Source organism: Cervus canadensis, chromosome 11, assembly GCF_019320065.1.
Source record: "Cervus canadensis isolate Bull #8, Minnesota chromosome 11, ASM1932006v1, whole genome shotgun sequence".
NCBI classification, from domain to species: Eukaryota; Metazoa; Chordata; class Mammalia; order Artiodactyla; family Cervidae; genus Cervus; species Cervus canadensis.
The window spans coordinates 69850345-69866943 of NC_057396.1; the positions used below are offsets into that span (position 1 = coordinate 69850345).

The window sequence follows — 16599 nt, forward strand, 5'->3', positions numbered from 1 at the left end:
GAGTCCCCAGAAGTGGTCGCATCATTTCACCCAGGTCCCAGGAAAAGCCTCAGCATTTCATACAAGCTATAAAAGCTTCAGTAAACACCTTAAACTCTGGCCTTCTGAGGACTACCTAAAGGTACATTGGCCAACTTTCCACCCTCCAGCCCACTTGCTTTCCCACCAGCTTCTTAAGAAATCAGGCCCCTGCCCCATTTATAAGTTTGATCCCCCAAACGCATGACTCCTTTGAAGGAGGACATTTCCTTTCGCCCTTTACTAGGAAGTCGCGGGATTTCAAGTATGAACAATGGCCGATCCGATACGGCCAAAACCGTTACCCCAGGGTCTCGCGATGAGAGCGCTGGCTGTTAACTGCCGCAGCACTTTCAAGATTCATCATTCATTGGGCTGCCGACCTGTCAGTCACTTCTGCTGGGCCAATGAGTATCATTGCCTCACAAGAAACAGCGGTTGGCGGGCAGGCCAGTGGTTCCTTGACTTTCTGACCCCGGAGGGTGGCTCCGCTGTTCTCATCTGCAGCTTGCAACTGTTCATGCCTGCGCATCATAGGCAGGTGGGCATCAGGAAGGAGGATCATTGAGTCAGCCTAGACCCACGCACAGGTTACGGAATTTGGAGGGGGAAGGGACAAAGGGGAAAGGTTTAGCGCCAACTAAACGTTGAGGTTTCTTAACAGTAATAGCGTTGGGAAGGCTGCGTTGGTTCAACTCTGCCCCAACCCTGCTGGTTCCCTTACTATGTGAACCTCTGTTGGTCTCTTCCTTGACCTGGGCCTCAGTTGCTTTTTCATTAGGAGGGGATTGATCCCCCAAGATCTCGCATGCTTCTTATTTTTTCATATTTCAAAAGACGAGGTGAGAACCCAGCTTAACCACTGTCCGGTTAATTGTGAAGGGGAAGGCAGTAGGTCAGAGGTGAAGAAGCACTTCCAGGATCTAGAACCAAGAGGATGTTCAAAAGGAATGAAGAAGTGATGCTCTCTAGCCTGAGGGAGAGTTTGAGGAGGGGGATAGCTTGCCAGAGGACCTCTCAGAGTGTGGATTCAAAAGATAGAAAAAGCATTTTGGCCAGTGTCTATAACAGGGTTGGGGTGGAGAAGGGAGCACACTGGGTGGAGCTTAAAGAATCTCCTCTCACCCATTTATGGGTCGTTTTTTTGTTTGTTTGTTTTTCTGGAGTTTCCTACAAAAAGGTTCTTTTTTGGCAGGTGGGGGGAAGTTATTTTGAAGAGTTTGGCGAAGTTGAGCAAGGATGTGTTCCCACGGTATAAGTGAACTCCCTTCATTTACTGTCTTCTGTTTTCTCAACCAACACCACCTGCAGAATCTGACAATGACCCTTGGGCTTTTCCAGTGGTTACCACAACACCATTTCCTGCCGCCTGGAGGGAAGACAGAGTAATTGTTGGCAGCAAGAGGTGAGTGTGGGTAAGGAAAAGGGAACTCTTTCCCCTCTTCCCAGCCCTCCTCCTCTCTTTCTTTCCCTCATATCCTTCTGCCCAGCCCTTTCCTCCACCCACCTGCTGACTCCAGCCAGGGTCACACCAATTTTCATTTTTCACTGCCTCCCCAGAAATTCAGGGGGCCTTAAGGCATGCTCAGGAAAGGCTGTTCCCTGGCACAACCTCTCCATTGTCTGCTCCGCTGAGAAGTAATCAGTTTCCAGAAAGTTTGAGAAATTGATTTCCAACAAGAGGGCACCAAATCAAAGCCATTTCTCTAGCCCATGGGGTATCTGCATATTTGACATTGGCCTTCCTGACACTGGCCTCCCCCTGGTGGTTCAGATGGTAAAGAATCTGCTGCAATGCAAGAGACCTGGGTTCAATCCCTGGGTCAGGAAGATCCCCTGGAGAAGGGAATGGCTACCCACTCCAGTATTCTTGCCTGGAGAATTTCATAGACAGAGGAGCCTGGCAGGCTGCAGTCCATGGAGTCACAAAGAATTGAACAGGACTGATCGATTAACACCTAACACTACATGAGTTAGAGGTTGTCAGCCGAGGAGGTATAATAACTTCATCCAAACCCAAATAATGTCTTGCTATTTAGCTTTTTACCAAGATTTCTACATCTCAAACCATCCACCTTCCCCACAACTGGTTTTCCCCCACTTTATGTCTCATTATTTCTTGCTGTCACTCTGTTCTCCTCACTGTCTCTTTTCCTGTGTCTTTCCCTCTGGTTTGATTTGTTTTTCCTTTTGTTTTCTGAGGCCAGAGTGGAACCTGGAGACGATGTGGACATGTTGGTGTTCAAAGGAAAAGACCTGAGCCTCTGCCTTAAGAGGCAGACTCACCCTCTCCAGCTTAGCGGGGGTGAATGTTGCCCCCCAGCTCCTCAGACACCCCCTTGGTACTAGGCTTGTTCTCCAGGCTTACTAGAGGAGTACCCCTCACTCTAACAACATCCTCAATGATTATCACCCCTGCCTCCTACCTCCCATGTCCACCCCCATGGCAGGGCCCCCACAGAAGCAAAACATAGTCACCTTAGACTCTGGCATACTGAAGCCAGGCCCTGATCCTGTCAGCCTCACCTTCCTGCCAACTTGTATTTAATAAAAATATTAAGTGGTATTCCTGTGTCTAAAGTACTGTTTGAGCATTTGTCGTTTCAAACTGTAACATTAAATTATATTCTCCTTCTTTTCCCCATTGTATTCTTTCCGGGACCGAAATGTTAAAAGCTGAGAATGAGTAAAGTTGGAGAAAGTGTGACAATATACATTTCTCAATAGAGAGTGATCACAAAGCTTGCTACTCACAAGCAAGGTGTTTGAGAACACGAATGGCCCTAACCACTTCAGCCAAGAAAGTGGTTTCCCTGAGCACGAGACACAGCTTTCAGTTAGTTGAGGGGCATTTCCACTACTCTATTAGGACATTATATAACAGCAATGTACAGGTCAGAAAGACCTTCTTGTTGTTTATAATAATAAATGCCCTAAAATAGTGACATTCAGTTTGGTCCTTCTAGTCAACTGTTATGTAGCTGTTAAAAAAATACATTTGAAAACTTTCTTATGACAGACATGAAAAAGCATATTCTAAAACTGTATCTGCAAAATCTAAACAAAAATTCCAGAAGAGGTTGGAATTCTGGCTGATTTTTGTTACACATTTTTTTATTTTCTGTTATAAAATGAGCATGTATTATAAACAGAAAAAAAAATCCAAATTGTAAAAGTAGTTGGTTCTTCCCTGTTGTAAATGAAGAAGGAACTGGAATGAACTGATTGAGGGAGCTCTTTTTAAGTGGTCCCTGACAGGACAACCTTGCAGGTGGAGGTGAAAGGTTTAATGGAAGTCAGGATCCCATAGACTTGCAAACTGTCAGAAAGATATAGGCAGATTCAAATCTGGTGGAAGACAAGAGAATGTATATTCCACTTCATCTTCACTCACTCTTGCTTTGTTATGCCTTCTTTATGCTATAATGACAAGTATTCCATACTGAAGGGCAAAAAACCTGAGTTCAACTCCTGACCCTGGCCCCTCCTAGGTGGGTATCAAGCATTCAATCCCACAGAACCTTAACTAGATGATCATGCGATGAACCTTAGCCAGATTATCCAAGGCCCTCACCCCAGGGCCTTTGCACTTGCTTTTCCAAAACTCTTTCTGGAATGCCCAGATCTTCCTGTGGTTTGTTCCCTCCTACATTTAGGTCTTGATGCAAATGGAAACTCCTCAAAGAGTTCCTCACTCCAATAACGTCTGGTAACATTTTTTTCAATTTTATTTTCTCTGAGCATTGATCCCTAACTAAAATAATCTTCTGCTTTGCTTAATTGCTTATTGTCTCTTAGAAATTAAATTCCTGGGGAGCAGGAATCTAGTCTTGAGCTCTGTATCCCCAGTGCCTAAAACACAGCCTGGCCCGCCGCTCATTAAATAAGTCAGGCGCCAGGGTGATACAATTTCACCATGTTTTCTCATTTAATCTTCCTAAGACTCGTGTAGTTTTCCTAAGAGGGAAAGGTTAAGCACAGAGAAGTGAAGTACATTGAGTAAGTGGCAGAGCCAGAATTAGAACTAATTCCAGAATACTTTCCACTTCGCTACCCTTCCCTCCCATGCAGCCGGCGTGGGGCCTGTTTGGGAGAGAGAGGGCTGGGACAGTTCAAGGGCGGCGAACATCAAGAGCCAAGTCTCTGAGCCCAGAAAGTTCAAAATAGTAAAAAGACTGAATTGCATATGGACATGGGAAGCCGTGGGAGTGGAGGACGGAAAGCGCCGGAGGGGCTTGGTTGCAATTCCGGAACTTGAGAGCGTTTTATGAGTATCTGAGCAGCACAGTCCCTTTTATTCACTCCATGAAGAGAAATCGAACACCTCCTGTGGGCTTTAAGCGATTCAGCACGTCGCTGGAATGGGCAGTTCCTGTCTTTGATTGAACACCTACTGTGCGCTCTGCACAGCTCAGGGCCCATCTAGGCTGGGAGAGTCTTGTCCTTGTCCTCCCGTATCTGGGGTACTGCAACTGGGATGTCTGGGTAGCAGGGGTTACCCGCCCTGAGCAGAGACAGATGGGAATTTTCAGTCATCATTAAGGTTTATTGACCAGCGCGGCTGGAATTTCCCAGAGAGAGGAATTAATCTCGCTGCCGACTGAGAGCAGATACCCTGCTGGGAGTAGTTACATAAATTCTGTTGCTCAAATTAATTAGGATTGTGATTCATTTGTTTAATGAGGAAGAATCTGATGGTGGCAAGAGGCAACCCGGCGGCCCTTTCAGAACCCAGCCAATTCCAGGTGATGCTCCAGCTGGTGGAAGGGCTGGCAGGGTCGGAACCGGGCCCTGACGTGGACGGAAGGACCCGACCAATCAGTAAGAGGAATAAACTGAGGCAGGCAGAGACAGCCAATCAGATTACACTGCTCATTGAGAGGCGGGTGTGAGGCTCACCGGCTCCCAGACCTTCTGCCTGTTAGGCTTGCGAGCGTGGAAGGACATCTCAGCTTCGTCCCCAGTATTCCATCCTCCTCTTTTTTCAAAGCGGTGGAGAAAAATGCCAACAGCTGAAATCGCATCCATTTCCTCGCGTCCCCCAAAAAGCCAAGTTATTCACAGAAGGAAGGATTCTTTCAATAAAGATCTATTGCTTAAAGCATACAGAAACACTTGTCTCTTACTCCCACCTCTACTTACAAAGAGAGCCCTCCTCTTTGCCCAGAATGTCCCTGTTTACAAAACCCTGTCAGTGTCCTTCACTGCATCTGTGAGTCCCGCCTATAATGGAAACTGACCAGGACGGCGCAACCTAGGTAAACCGTGAGTCCGGCAGCACCAGACTTTTCATGAAGCAGGAACATTGTCAGAAGCATGCGTCTGGCTGCCCCCAAGGGCTTCATTCTCTTCCCAAACGAGGCGGAGAAGCTTTGACTGGAGCTTGGTCAGTTACTCTGCATTTAGAGAATGGGTAGCCATGAAGGGCACCGATCTGGGAACCGGAAGTCCAAAAACAGGTGACCTAGGACAAGTCTTGTCAATCTCTGAGCCTCACTTTCCTTCTCCTTGAAAGGCGGCTGCTTTCTGCTCTGAGGAGAATGGAGCTTTGGCTCCGGCACCCTACAGACTGTCCCCCCTCCAGCAGTTAGAGGTCATTTTGACATCGAAGTCAGATCTTGGCACTTCTCCTGTTTTAAAACCCTCCAAAGGCTTTCCCACACATTGGGAAATTTTTTTCATATGAAAAATGTAAACTGACATTTATTCCACGGCTAAGGAGGCCCACAAGATCCAGCCTCTCCTTTCCTCTCTGACCTCAACCTCTGCAGCACCCCCTCCCTCACCACGTCAGCCTTTCTTTTAGAATACAAAAAGCCCACTCTCTCCATCAGGCCTCTGCACTGGCCGAGCCTTTTCCCTGGAAGGTTCTTCCCCAGCGCTTTGTATGGGCAGAAACTTAGCATTTCTTTCCCTGCGTGAATGTCACCTTCTTGGAGACACTTTCCCTCAGTATGCAATCTAAGGTAACTCAGGCTCAGGAATTCCCCGGCCGTTCAGTGGTTAAAGCTCGGCACTTCCACTGGGGGGGCCATGGATGTGATCCCTGGTCAGGGAACTAAGATCCCGCAAACCAAAAACAAAACAAACAAACAAAAAAGTAACTCGGGCTGTATCCATTACCTGGTCTTCTTTTTCATCAGAACACTTTTTTTTTTTTTTTTAATTGGAGTGTAATTGCTTTACAATGCTGTGTTAGTTTCTGCTGTACAATGACGTGAATAAACTTAGGGACACATATATCCCCTCCCTCTTGAGCGTCCCTCCCACCTCCACATCCTACCCCCTGGAGGTCTTCACAGAGCACCAGACTGAGCTCCCCTTGCTGTTAGCGCCTTCCGGTCAGCCGTCTACTCTACACACGGCCGCGTACGTGTCAGTGCCACTCTCTGAGCTCATCCCACCCTCTCCTTCCATCCCTGTGGCCACAGGTCCCTTCTCTATGTCTGCATCTCTATTCCTGCCCTGCTGGAATGGTTCATCAGTACCATTTTTCTCAATGCCATATATATGTGTTAATATACAATTTTGTTTTTCTCTTTCTGACTTAACTTCATTCTGTATGACAGACTCTAGGTTCAACCACATCACTACAAATGACCCAATTTCATTTTCATTCCTTTTTATGACTGAGTACTCTATATATATATATAATTATATATATATATTATATTACATATATTATTTTATTATATATTATATATACATATATATAATATATATATACACACCACATCTTTTTTATCCATTTAAAAATGTTCTTCTTTATCAACGGACATTTAGGTTGCTTCCATGTCCTAGCTATTTTAAATAGTGCAGCAATGAACATTAGGGTATGTGTGTCTTCTTGAATTATTGTTTTCTCAGAGCGTATGCCCAGTAGTGGGATTGCTGGATCATATGGTAGTTTTATTTTTAGCTTTTTAAGGAAACTCCATACTGTCCTCCATAGTGGTTGCGTCAATTTACATTCCCACCGATGTTGCAAGAGGGTTCCCTTTTCATCAGCACACTTTTTGCCGCTGGCCTTTTTATGTTTCGCTGTCTATCTTGCTCAAGTTAAATTTAAGGTCCACAGGGCCAGGAACCTTCCCCATTTCATCTGTCAGGGTCAAGCTAAGAAAATATAAACTGCATTAGATATTTCAACAGTGATAATTTAATAAAAAGGAGTTCCTTTAAAATATATTTTAAAAAAATATATTAGGAGAGAAAAAATGTTAAGGAAGCCCTAAAAAAAAAAAATAGAGGTGATAACCACAGGAAGCAATGGGGTTGTGAGAATCTAGTAACTTGCAGGAGAAGCCCACAGCACTGGGACCCAGCCCTGCCAGAGGTCATCTGTTGCTCACCTCTGAGAAGTCAGAGGAGGTTGTTCTGGGAGTGTTGAAGGAAGCTGGAGTCCAGAACCAGCTGTAGCTAATAGGAAGAAGGCTGTTGATGGGGCAACCCCTACAGGATCCAGCAAACAAAAAGAAAGGAGCAGGTCCTTACTCCTTCCTTCTGACTTTCAGTCTCACTCTAGTGCCTCTGCTGGCAGAAACAGGAAGTCCCAGAACAAAGAAGAATTGTAATTTGCAGGATTCCCATAGTTTATAGAGGCCTTCTCTGATGATTCAGATGGTCAAGAATCTTCCTGCAATGCAGGAGACCCTGGTTTGATCCCTGGGTCAGGAAGATCCCCGGAAGAAGGGAATGGCCTCCCCACTCCCATGTTCTTGCCAGGAGAATTCCAGGGACAGAGGGGTCTGGCGGGCTACAGTCCGTGTGGGTATAAGGAGTAGAACACAACTGAGCAAGTAACACTCTCCCTTTCACAGTTTGTGGCGTCCATGCCCTAGTGTCAAGTGAAGTGAAGTCACTCGGTCATGTCCGACTCTTTGCAACCCCATGGACTGTAGCCTACCAGGCTCCTCTGTCCATGGGATTTTCCAGGCAAGAATACTGAAGTGGGTTGCCATTTCCTTCTCCAAGTGATCTTCCTGACCCAGGGATCGAATTCGGGTCTCTTGCATTGCAAGCAGACGCTTTACCCTACCAGCATCAAGACGCGCTACCAGTATCAAAAGGCATAGTAATAAAAAGATGGATTTGGAGCTGGTAGACAGCTGGTTTTTCCAGTGGTCATGTATGGATGTGACAGTTGGACGGTGAAGAAAGCTGAGCACCGAAGAATTGATGCTTTTGGACTGCAGTGTTGGAGAAGACTCTTGAGAGTCCCTTGGACTGCAAGGAGATCCAACCAGTCCATCCTAAAGGAGATCAGTCCTGGGTGTTCATTAGAAGGACTGATGTTGAAGCTGAAACTCCAATACTTTGGCCACCTCATGCAAAGAGTTGACTCACTGGAAAAGACCCTAATGCTGGGAAGGACTGGCGGCAGGAGGAGAAGGGGACAACAGAGGATGAGATGGCTGGATAGCATCACCGACTCGATGGACATGGGTTTGCATAGACTCTGGGAGTTGGTGATGGACAAGGAGGCCTGGCGTGCTGTGATTCATGGGGTCGCAAAGAGTTGGACACGACTGAGCGACTGACCTGACCTGACCTGACAGCAGCTAAATAACCAGCATCCTTGTCTTGTTGTATAGCCCTTAGTCCCCATGTTGGAAGAGTGTGTGGCATACAGTAGGTACTCAATACTTGTTGAATGGATGAATGAATGATGCACCACATAGAGTGTTAGTAGCTAAGGGTGCAGAGATGAGACAGACTCTAACTTCAAACTGCTCACACTCTAACAAGAGAGTCAAATATCATTTATGGTTCAGAAAAAGTGTAGTAACTTTATGGTTCAGAATAAGTGTAAATGCAAAAATAGCCACAAACGTGCTGCAGAAGCACATAGGAGGGGCTCTGCTCAGTTTGGGCACCATAAGGAAGACCCTCATAGAGGGGATCATGCTTCAGCTTGATGCTGTGGTGTGTGTGTGTGTGCGTGCGCTCAGTCACTCAGTCTTGTCCAACTCTTGGCGACACCACAGACTGTAGCCCACCAGGCTCCTCTGTCCATGGGATTCTCCAGGCAAGAACGCTGGAGTGGCTTCCCATTTCCTACTCCAGGGGATCTTCCCAACCCAAGGATTGCACCCATGTCTCTTGCTTCTCCTGCTTTGGCAGACGGATTCTTTACCACTGAGTCACTGGGAAGCCCTTGATGCTCTAGGATGAAGAGGAATTTGGAAGGCATGGAGGGATGCTGAGGGTCAGTGACGTGAGGATGCTAGATATTTCAGGTCTGGGAACAGATCGTGCAGAGGCAGAGAGCTTGGAGAGAGTGTGGCTCAAGTTCCTTACGGCTGGAGCATCCAGGGAAGTGGTGGCAGCCTGGAGGATTCAAGTTCAGCTCATGAAAGCCTCCTGTGTTGCTCTAAGGAATTTGGGCTTTGACCTCAAAGCACAGGCATGCCGGTTAAGGTTTTAGAGCAGGAGAATGACATGACCCAATCTGAGAAATGTGAAGTTGCAGGAATGAGAATGAAGGCTGGAGCCCAACTAGAAAGTTGTTAGATCTGGGCAAAAAGGACAGGCACTTATCTAATTGTGCTTTTAACGGATACTGTCGGTTGTGCAGAGGTTACACCTCAATACAGTTGCATTAAAAGAAAAAACCACATGGGCTTCCCTGGTGGTCCAGGGGCTAAGAATTCACCTTGCAATGCAGGGGAAACCAGTTCGATCCCTGGTCTGGCAAGATCCCACAGGCCTCAGAGCACCTAAGCCTGTTTGTCACAACTACTGAAGCCCGCGCACCTAGAGTGTGCTCCAAGACAAGAGAAGCCACCGTGATGAGAAGCCAGCGAAATGCAACTAGAGAGGAGCCGCTGCTCGCCGCAACTAGAGAAAGCCCTTTCGCAGCAGCGAAGACCCAGCACAGCCAAAAAATAAAGTAATCCTTAAAAAAAAGATCAATAAATTTTTTTTAAAAAAAGAAAAAAACACATGCTTGGGATCTGAGCTACAACTGAGGGAGTTGAAGACTAGGGGAAGAGAAGGGGAAGCTGCTAGAAGCTGGGGTCCCTTGGTCTGGACTCTCTCTGTCATGGGATAATCAGAGCCTCAGGAGTCCTGGAAGTCAGCCAGCTCTTTGCATCTTCGCCCTCACAAACCCTTCAAATCACGGAGCTGGAAGGGGCCTTCAGAGGATGCATCAGCGTCCCAGCAGGAAACAGAACTTCACTCAAATAGTTCAACTGAAGAGATTTGAACAAAGAGGAGAGACTTATTTCCAGAGAGATGGGCAGGATTAGAGAAACTAGAAGGGATGCTGAAAACCCTGAGATTACAAACAGCTGGAGGCCACCCCCGGGGGCCTCACGGGTCAAGGAAGGGGAGGAGGCAGGAGCACTCCTGGAGCCCAGGGAGCACTGAGGCAAGAGGGGAAGATCTGTTGGCCGAACAGAGAAGCACTTTCACAGCCCCCACCACCATGAAGAGAGGCCGTGGGCAAGAAATCCTCCACCCTCTCCTCCCACCCTCCAGCTGGCAAAGGCGTCCATTGATTCATTGCACAGAGGGCAGCCTCCCAAGACACAAGTCAGGGCAAAGAAGGGGAGACCTGAGACCCTAAACTGGAATGGACAAGCAGAGAATAACAGCCTAGTGAATCTCAATTCATTTTTTTTTCCCAGAAGCCTCAGAAAGCCGAGGCGAACTTGCCCAAGGTCAGACAGCAAGTTAGTACAAGGCCATTGGCCCCTCTCCCTAGGGGTCAAGGTTCATTAGGTACTGGCCCTGCAGTGAAGGCAGCCAAGTAAAGATGGCCCGTTGTCCCAGAGCTGGAGCTGCAAATCCAAATTAGCCAGAAGAAGACGGCAGAGTGGGGGAGGAGGGGACCCCAGGAGCCGGCCCTGCGTCCTCTGTGTCTACAGGTAAGAGGCACCTGCTCCCTTGTCTCTTTGTGACCTGCTGCCTATCCCCAGCCCCCTGTTTTCCTCTCTCAGGTCCTCCCCAGGCCTGGGTCACAGGAGCTCAGCCCTGGGATTGGCAGGGATGAGGGGAGGAGGCTCCCCTTCCCTGGTAGCCAGCCCTGCTCATCGATTCCCCAGAGCTGCTCACTGATCCAGCACAAGATGGTTTAATTGAAGTCATTACAATAAATGGTGCAGAAAAGCAACACCCTTAGTCTGCCAGGAGCCTCAGAGATGAGAGGAAGGGCCTCTGGGAAACCCAGAGCTCACAGCTGGCTATGATGGAAAGGCCACAGGGCTGAGAAGTCACATCAGCCTGGGTTCAAATCCTGACCCTGTGACTTACAAGCCCTGTGACCTTAATCAAGTCCCTTTATCTTCCTGAGCTCCTGTGTCCTTGTCCAGGAAAATGAGGCTTTTGCTACTTGTCCTCCATGCATGACCCCAGGCACTGCCTGCCTCTCCTGCTCTTCTCCTGTGACCTCCCGCCACCTCCACACTGCAGATGGATACTGCTCCCTGCCTCACATTCTGCATGCTTCTGGTTGCTCTTCCTGAAATACCCTCCCCCACTGCTGCCCTGGGTCATTCCCACCCACCTTTCAAGGTCAGCTTCAGCTCCAAGGTCCCCTTCCTCCAGGAAGACCACCCTCCCCCGTCTCTCCTTCCTTTGAATGCCTCTCCCACTTTCTGTGACCCCCATCTGGCATTCAGCACGCACTGTCATGCACAGCAACCTTTTTCTCTTCTCGTTGCTGGTCTTCTCATCTAGATGAAAAGCAGAAACTCTGTCTTCCCTTTCTCACCCTCACATGCCTAACACATGCTCAACTTTATCATTGTACTGGCGGGGGGTGGGGGGGAGTGGAAGGCTGGAGTGAGGGACAGAGATTCTGAGCCCAGGGGTGGACACAGAAAGAAATCAGCAGGCGCTGGTCGATGAGAAACTACCCTGACCTCCCTTCCCAGATAATTAGGATGATACATTCATTCTATGCTTGTGACTCTAGCATGAGACACAGCCACCTGTGTGGCCAGGCTCAGCTGGCTCTCGGCTCGGCTTCATCAACTGGCATCTGATTCATTAGCAGAAAACAGAGGATTCAGGTCAAGAAATCAAAAAATTTCAGCATCAAAAGAAACCTAATTATGTAGCAAAAAGTGATGTCTTTGTACCTCTAAGTTATAAGAAGCCTTGCAGCTTCCACCTGTGTGCCTTGAACACTCCTCCTTGAGTGTTCCCTCCGAGAACCCAGACACCATACCGTGAGAAGCCCAAGCCACGTGGAGAAGCCATGTCCAGGTACTCCTCAGTTTGGCAGTCAGTCCCAAATGAGTCTCCAGATGGTAGACAGCATCAAATAAACGCCAGCCATGAGAGTGGACCATCTCAGACATCAAGTCCTGTTGACCTTCAGATGACTCCAGTCCCAGCCGCTCTCTGATGCTGCCACATGAGAGAACCCAAGAAAGAATCTCCTTGCTGAGCCAAACCAATTCACAAATCAGGGGGGAAAAAAGCAAATCATTGTTTAAAAAATGATAAATCTTTGCTTTAAAAAACAATAAATTTATTTTCTTGTAAAGAAATTTTATCAAAATGTCATTTGGCTGATGAGAAGCTGAAGCTCAGAAATGCCACATGATTCATCCCAGGTCACACCATGCTTTAGAGGTAGAGTCATGTAACTGTTGTCACCCGTTACAAACAGGTGCATGTAACTTGTCACCCCATTGCCACCATCAGAAAAGCTAAAGAGGAGTGAGCTATCTGGGGCAGAAAGCTGCTGGATTTTGTAGGAAAGCTCTCAATTCCTCGGGAAGAAAACTCTTCCTTAAATGTATATGAATTTTATTTTTAATTTTCAAAGAGCATCTCATACCTTTCATAACTTCTTAGAGTTTATTGAGTTAATTGCTCTGTATTTTAGCTGGGTTGGTTTTCTTTTTCCTTCCTCCTTGGGGTAATCAGCCATAAGTTTACCTGAATATGTTTCTCATGTCAAACAATGGCTTCAAAGGAAGGGAAAGGACCCAAAAACAAGGCCAAGTGACAAAGCAAAACCCCCTACAGAAATATTCACATTTCCTGAATGATCTGTCATTAAAAATGCACGCACACGCAGGAGGGCAAACAACACAGTGTCAGAGCAGACGTTACCTGGCCAGCCACTGTCCCCGTTGGTGCTTTGAGTTCCTTGATCTGAACCAAACCCACACCCAGGGCAAAAGCGACAGCCCTCCCCCAGTTCACTGCCATCTCTTTGGCTAAACCACGGGCTCAGAGGAAAATCTTGGACTTGGCTTTTCTTCTTCAGCCCCTTCAGTTTAAGCAACCATCATTTTAAGGCCCATCTTGCTCAATACATGACAATGGCAGATTCGAGGAAGCTGCATCTCAGTGTAAGGATAGAGTCAAGCTCTTCCAGTCTTCATTTTTGTCTTTGAGTTGATGTGATGGGTATCAACCTCACATTGGACAGACCTTGGTCTGGGCCCCATAATTGTTCGTTCTGAAGGTTTGCTGGGAGAAGCCACCATTTTTTGGACATCATCTACGGTTTATACTGGGTCCCAAAGGTTTTCTTTCTTTTGCCTTGTGTTTAATCTTTCTAGCCACCCTATGAGGGAAGAATTACTACCTCATCTTAAAGAGAAAGAAATTTAATCTCGAAAAGGAACACACTCCAAACATCACAACTGGAACTCAAACTGAGGCCTAACCAGTTCCCAAGGCCTGCTCTTTTCCCATATACTCAGGCTATCAGGTATCTCTTGCCACAACAACGCAGTGAAACAAATAATGAGAAAACCTCAGCGGTATTCAGTAATCAGCATTTATTGCTCACGCAGCTGGGATAGTTGGCTGGGTGGTTCTGCTGATCCCGGCTGGACTCACTAACATACCTAGAGTTTGGCTGCCCACTGAGTGATTTAGGCTGGGCTCCAGGGACCACTGCAGGGACTCGCTCTCCTCCACACGTCTCTCATCCTCCAGTCGGCTAAACCGGGCGCGTTCTCGTGGCCACGGCAGAGCTACAAGAGACAAGGCAAGTCCAACTGACTGCACAGGGACGTCTCAGGCTCTTGCTTACATCGCGTTTGCCGTCATCCCTTCAGCCGGAGCAAGTTTCGTTGCTAAGCCCAGAGCCAAAGAAGGAGGACACAGAGGACGCAGATGATGGGAGAAAGGGTGTGAATGCAGGAAAGGATGAAGAGCTGGGATCACTTTTGCAACCTACCTCACTGACCTTGGGCAAGTTACCGTTCCCTCTTGAAGCTTCTGTCCCTGCATTTTTTAAAAAAAAAACTGGATTGTATCTATCTTGTAGGGTAGCTGAGAGCATTCAATAACATAAGCTCTGTGAAACACCAGCAAAGTCAAAAGTATTCCTTCTGCTGATGTATTTCAAGTATACAAGCTTGGGGGTTGTGGGGGGCCAGGGTGAGAGTACTCATTATTAGAGGTACATGGAAAGTTCAGTTCCTATTTCTAGAGTCCAGAAGGTTTACACAAGTCTCAGAGGTGAGAAGGCCAAATCACTGAGACAATAAATAAGAATCGTAAGAAGAAAATAAATCCAGGGAAAAAAGAACAATAAGTAAAATGATGTAATTAAAGTTACTGTTGAAGAAACGATCAAGGAGAGAATGAGTCAGCCACAAGTTTAAGCGATGAATCAGGCCCAATGTCATGTTTCTAGAATTCTTGTCTATTTCAAGAGAGCCTGATGTCCCAGTTAAAAGAGCACCTTGAGCCTGTAGCAACAACATCTGGAAGGAAACACGCTTTTAATTTTAATTCCTCCTCAACACCACTGCTAACCACAGGAGCAGAGGGCTGGGTGCAGAGTAGCCCATCTGAACAATCCCATGGGGAGGGGCCAATCACTGCAGCATTATTTCACGTGTATTAAAAAGGATTTTAAATTCTTTTAAAAAATAAAGCCTGTGCCATATGCCATTTGATTGTCAAAACAAGGCTATGAATATTAATTGCTCTACTCAACAGATGTGGAAACTGAGGCTTAAATGGTCCCCTAGTTAGAGGCAAGTCTAAGAGTGGAAGGCAGGTCCCTGAGCTATTCTCTCCCAGACTGACAGAGAGCCATCTTCCTGCTGTTGGTAACTCATTTGGATTTTTATTTCCAGTCTGTAAGAAATAATATCAAACATTTGCTGAGCCACTCACCTCAGAAGCATGGCAGCTCACTGAACCCTCTCCACAGACGGAGGTCAGCATATGGCCGGTTTCTTTCACAGATCAGGAGAAGTGGAGCTCAGAGACTTAAACCACTTGCCTGAAGTCACACAGCCCACGAACAGCAAGCTATGAAACACACTCAGGTCTGCGTGGCCCCCCTACCCCAGCAAACAGCACATTCCACTCTGCCAGCATGTTTTTTTTCAAATTCCACTATCACCTACATTAAAGCCTGAACAATTAAAAGCAATTGTATGGCTAAATCTGCCCGCCCCCTCCACACGCACACACATCTGCTTGTCCCTCAGTTAATTCAAAGAACAAGTTTTCTGACCTGTATTTTCCACTTCGCTTTTTCTACCACACCACTGCCTCTAACAGACACAGCTCAAAGCAGAGGGGCAAGTGATATTGGTTCAGGAAACCTGAGCTGTGACCCTGAGCTGCTGACAGAATGTCTGATATTTATAGCAACTTAGAGTCAAGTACCGAGGAAAGTGTGTTCTGGATTGTTGCAGACGTCCTCAGGGGGAAAGAAGGCATCTCTATGAAAAATTGTGTGGGATGCTTAACTGATGGAGCATCAAACATGAAAGGACAATTCAATGGGTTTGCATCCTGGTTTAAAAAAAAGAATAATAAAAGGATGGCCCAGCCAGTCTCTGTGGATAACATTCTTCAAACACTTAGGATATAGTCACAGGAGAGGCCACATTGCTAGTTGAATTTATAAATTGCCCCTTACACTTTAACTATTTCATTTACGTGTTTGCCTATTGATTTAGATTTGTCCCGTTCCACAAAGGAGTTGAGGCTGATTGTTTAATTGTGAAAACTATGGCCAAAAATGCATAGGCCCTCTGACGGCTCAGCAGTAAAGAATCCACCTGCCAAGGCAGGAGACTCAGGTTCGATCTCTGGGTGGAGAAGATCCCTTGGAGAAGGAAATGGCAACCCACTCCAGCATCCTTGTCTGGGAAGTCTCACGTCCAGAGGAGCCTGGCGGGCTACAGTCCATGGGGTTGCAAAGAGTAGAACACAACTGGGCGACTAAACAACAACAAAATGACCAAAACTTCTCATGCCCCCTGTAACCCTGCCCTTGTCCTGCACGCTGACTCTGGGCCTGGCCCCATGACTTGCTTTGGCCGATGGAACGGCAGTAAACTTCATGCAAGCATAACTTGAAAAAGCATGCAGAAGAGTGCCCCAGCCATCCAGTCAAGGCTATTCTAGACCAACCAGCCTCTGTCAATGTGCCAGTGACCACAGAGCCCAGATGAGAAATAGCCAGTCCTGGCCAGATCAGCAGAATAACAAGCAGACCAGTGAGAAAGACACTGTTGTTTAAAGCCACTAGGTTTGGGGATGCTTTGCTCCATGACAATAACTAACTGATATAGAAATTTTATTCTTGAAAAACATTATTAATTAATCAAAGGTTATGGATTGAGTGCCCGTGAT

The 16599-nt window shown here is 46.9% G+C and overlaps 2 long non-coding RNA genes across 3 annotated transcripts; one reads left to right on the plus strand and one right to left on the minus strand.

Annotated features, from left to right (window-relative positions):
* Positions 1-461: 461 nt before the first annotated feature.
* Positions 462-2584, plus strand: LOC122450033. 2 transcript variants are annotated; one of them, XR_006272052.1, is made up of 3 exons: positions 462-559; positions 1330-1423; positions 2226-2584. It is a non-coding gene; the product is annotated as an uncharacterized LOC122450033 (long non-coding RNA). The 2 variants fall into 2 exon arrangements; XR_006272053.1 differs by having other exon boundaries at positions 495-608.
* An 11220-nt stretch (positions 2585-13804) lies between these two features.
* On the minus strand, positions 13805-15529 carry LOC122450636. The gene is made up of 3 exons (XR_006272150.1): positions 15470-15529; positions 15124-15232; positions 13805-13967 (listed from the first exon to the last, which is right to left on the minus strand). It is a non-coding gene; the product is annotated as an uncharacterized LOC122450636 (long non-coding RNA).
* Between the last annotated feature and the right edge of the window lie 1070 nt (positions 15530-16599).